The sequence below is a fragment of the Prunus mume genome, unplaced genomic scaffold, assembly GCF_029339155.1.
Source record: "Prunus mume cultivar Tortuosa unplaced genomic scaffold, ASM2933915v1 scaffold25, whole genome shotgun sequence".
In the NCBI taxonomy this organism is placed as follows: domain Eukaryota; kingdom Viridiplantae; phylum Streptophyta; class Magnoliopsida; order Rosales; family Rosaceae; genus Prunus; species Prunus mume.
In genome coordinates this window covers 21,781-25,933 of record NW_028296571.1, presented here as the reverse complement: position 1 = coordinate 25,933, position 4,153 = coordinate 21,781, and the positions used below count along the sequence as shown (strand labels likewise).

The following is a 4,153-nucleotide window of genomic DNA, read 5'->3' as shown; positions in this document are numbered from 1 at the left end:
GAAAAAAAGAAAAAAAAGAAATAATTTTCGCTTTTATTTATTTTTGCGATCACAAGAAGGCAAAGGCAGATTACAATCTGTGCATGGTCAGACATCGCTCAGCAGTTCAGCAATTGTTTCCGTTTGATCTAGAACCTGAGCAATCTTTAAGGAGGAGACGCAAGGAGCAAAATTTGCTGTGGGTTCCTTCACTGCAAGGGACTTTTCTGCAGTCTTTATATTCGAGGACCTCGCAAGATGTGAAACAATGGCTTTTGTTATTCCGAGGCCGTGATCCTTTGGGTAATTCTTTAACAGCTCATGCCACTAACATACCAGGTTGCATTACATATCCAGCAGTGGAAGAAGGGTCTACATTCGAAATCAAGCATCACATGTTGAGTATTCTACCTACATTTCATGGGTTATCAACCGATGATCCTAACATGCACATTGCAGAATTTTTAATGGGATGCAAGAATATTTTGGTGAAAGGATTCTCAGCTGAATCTATTAAGCTTCGTCTATTTCCTTACACATTGAAAGATCAAGCAAGGAGATGGCTCCTCACACTTCCATCTGGAAGCATTAGCACTTGGAACCAACTCAGTGAAAAATTCTTAAACAAGTATTATCCAGCTTCAAAGACTCTCGACATGAGAACTCAAATTTTATCTTTTGCCCAAAAACCAAATGAAGAGTTTCATGAGGCGTGGGAACGGTTTAAAGAGTTGAATAGAAAATGTCCACATTCTGGTATTAGCAGTACGGATCAAGTGCATATATTTTTCAGAGGGTTAAATATGACAACAAAAACTCTTGTCAACGCTTCATGCGGAGGATCATACAAGGATAAAAATGCACAAGAGGCTTGTTTATTATTTGAAAAAATGGCAGCAGATACACAGCAATGGGCAGTTGAGCAGCCACAATCAAGGTCTGTTTTTGAGATATCTAATGGTTCTCCATATATGTCGGCACAAATTGAAAAAATGGAGAAAAAGCTTGAAAGATTTGAGGCAAAATTTGACATGTTATTACAAAGAATTTCAGGTTCACAGTTGCTGTACAAAGAACCTTTACTACCTGTCGTGATTTGCAATGTGACAACCCATGATTTTTTGAGCTGTCCGCATAAAGATGCTTATCCGGAATTTGCATCGGAACAAGTTAATGCATTTAATAATTTTCAGCATCCACGATATGACCCGTATTCAAATGTTTACAACCCGGGTTGGAGAGATCATTCTAATTTTAAGTGGACAGAGATCACCTGCAAGGCCACAATTTCAACAACAGTACAAGAAATCGCGCGCTTAAGGCTGCTTGGGAGGTTGCAATTGAAAAATTAGCAAATGCCACCAGTCAAGAATTCCAAAATTTGCAGGCAACAGTGAAAACATAGAAAAACAAATGGGCAGATTGCATTCCAAGTTTCGTAAAGAGCACTGTGTACATTTCCTAGCCAAACAGAACATAATCCAAGGGGAGGCAGATTGTAAGGCAATTCGAGTTCTACGTTCGGGTAAAAGTTATGACAATAGAGGTGAAATTTGTGTTGGAAATTCGCAGGCAGCATCACAGCCACAAACAGATTCAGGAAATTTTGCAAAATCTGATATTGTTACAGATTCTACAGAGTCTATGGGCAGATCTGAAAACAGTGCAAAATTATGCGAAACTGCAGAACGTGTTTATGTGCCTCCAATGCCTTATCCCGAAAGGTTGAAGCCCAAAGTTAAAGATCAACAATTGACAGATTTTATGAAGACATTGGCCAAAGTTCAGATCAATCTCCCATTGATTGATGCAATTAAGAACATTCCATCTTATGCCAAGTTTTTAAAGGATGTTTGCACAAAGAAAAAGAAGCTCGTGGATTTTGAAAAAGTTATTCTTACAGTAATAGTGCAGCTGCAGTTTTATTACATAAATTGCCTCCAAAGAAACAAGACCCAGGGAGTTTTACAATTTCATGCACAATTGGAAATTCTAATTTTAAACGTGCTTTAATTGATTTGGGTGCAAGTATTAATTTAATGCCTTTTTCTGTTTTTCAGAGACTAGGACACGGAGAAATCAAGCCTACATCAGTTATTCTACAATCATGACCATTCAGTTGCTTACCCTAGAGGAATTATTGAAGACCTCATTATTAAAGTGGATAATCTCTATCTTCCTGCAGATTTTGTGGTCTTGGATATGGATGAAGACATGCAAACTCCGATTATTTTGGGAAGACCATTTATGGCAACAGCTAGGACTTTAATTGATGTGGAAGCTGGAACATTAACTTTACGAGTTCAAGACCAATCTGTGGTTTTTAATTTGTTTGAAGGAGCAAAACGTCCTGCTGAACAGCAGGAATGTATGCACATTGATGTGGTAGACAATATGGTTCAAGCCAGCTTTCAGCAAGTTCAAATACGTATAAGTTGCTCAGCAAGGGAAAAGCGAAAAAGCGGAAATTGAAGTTAAATGAGCTAGAGGAAATTCATCAAGGTGCTTATGATAGTTCTCGCATCTACAAGGAAAGAACTAAGGCATTTCATGACAATAAAATTTTGCGGAAGGAATTTCGGCCAGGGAAAAAGGTTATGTTATTCAGTTCAAGGCACAAGTTATTTCTAGGGAAATTAAAATCTCGCTGGATTGGACCTTACCTGGTGACTCAGGTTTTTCCTCATGGAGCAGTTCAAATCACTAATGAAGCTGAAGGCAACACATTCAAGGTCAACGGTCACAGGCAGAAACCCTATGTGGACACACCCTTTGACACTGCAACCGAAGTCTTTGACTCAAGGAACCAGTGATTTGACCACCAGACTTCTGCAATGTCTAGCTACAGACTTAAAATAAAGCGCTTATTGGGAGGCAACCCAATTTTTCTAAACTCTTTACTTCTTTTATTTTTAAAACTAAACAAAAACAAAAAAATACAAAAATATTTGTTTCTGTTTTTCCTTTCTAGTTATTTTCTTTCTACTCCTAACACATATTTGATTCAATGCAGGACAACCAACAATCAGCAGCAAACATCAAAAGCAAAAAACCTAGGCTGGAATCCTGCACCCAGCAGCAAGTCTACACCGGGAAAGCCACAACAATCAAGAATAGCATCAAAGCAAAAAAAAAATCCTAGGTGGAATCCGCACCCAGCAAAGAATCCTAGGTCGAATCTCGCACTCAAAGAGCAATTCTACACTGGAATCATGCACCCAGCAGCAAGTCTACCAAATTTCCAACAACAACATTTGCAGGGATTCGAAATTATACCTATGAGCTGCACGGATTGGGGGTCCGCAGTTTTTTTTTTTTTTTGCTGTTTTGTCCTTTGAGCTTGTGTGTTTATTGCCCTTTCCCTTGAATCTCTCTTGGATCCGCAGACCTTACACAGCGAGCACCACTATGAGTACCTGCAGGGACAAAGAACACACATCTCTACATATCACACATCTTTACAGATCAGGACCCACAACAAATTCTGGGGAACAAACATTTTACCTCAGCCTGACACGGATTTGGTAACTCAGAGTGGTTTGCTCTTGTTGTCCTGGGCTCAGTAGCGATTGGGGGTCCTCACACAACCTGAAAACGCTGGTGTGATTGGGTTGAAAGCGAGCAAAGGCTTGTGAGTGTTGGAGAGAATGAAGAAGAGAGAACTCAGAGATGCTTTTCTGATTCTCTAGCCACAGCGGAGGCTTTGGTTTATACCAGCAATATTCTTGTTCTCCGCGAAATGGAATGGACAACGGAGAACCCTATGCCTGAGCCGGGCCAGTAGAAGGATCTAATATTTTTCAATTGACATGATGCGGCAGCTACATCAGGTTATATAGTAGCTGTCGCGAGGTTTGACACAAGTGCCTACTGATCCGTGTTGGTATGTGCGCCGTTCCTCAGCTACAAGGTCAAGCCTTCGACTCCCAAATGTCCAAAGGCCCACCTCCTGGTGTGTTAGTTCTTTTTCTTTATTTTCCTTTTCCTTTTCTTTTACTTTCTGTTTCTATTTTTTTTGTTCTTTTCTTTTCTTTTATTATTATTATTATTTTTTTCTCTCCTAATTTACTTCTATGGCTGTTTCCTTTTTCTTTGATTTTCGTCCTCCGTCTTCTAGGATTTCGTTGTTTTGTTTCTACTCTTGTTTCTTCTGTTTAAATTCCACACCTTGAGG

At 39.4% G+C, this 4,153-nt stretch overlaps 1 long non-coding RNA gene, 1 other non-coding gene and 1 pseudogene across 2 annotated transcripts; 1 reads left to right on the top strand and 2 right to left on the bottom strand.

Annotated features, from left to right (window-relative positions):
• The first annotated feature begins 247 nt into the window (after window positions 1–247).
• Window positions 248–2,090, top strand: LOC148914271 (uncharacterized; annotated as a pseudogene).
• On the bottom strand, window positions 633–737 carry LOC148914272 (small nucleolar RNA R71). The gene has a single exon (XR_016123122.1). It is a non-coding gene; the product is annotated as a small nucleolar RNA R71 (small nucleolar RNA).
• Window positions 2,091–3,311: 1,221 nt separating the features above from the next.
• On the bottom strand, window positions 3,312–3,705 carry LOC148914270 (uncharacterized). Its single transcript, XR_016123120.1, has 2 exons — window positions 3,484–3,705; window positions 3,312–3,395 (listed from the first exon to the last, which is right to left on the bottom strand). It is a non-coding gene; the product is annotated as an uncharacterized LOC148914270 (long non-coding RNA).
• Between the last annotated feature and the right edge of the window lie 448 nt (window positions 3,706–4,153).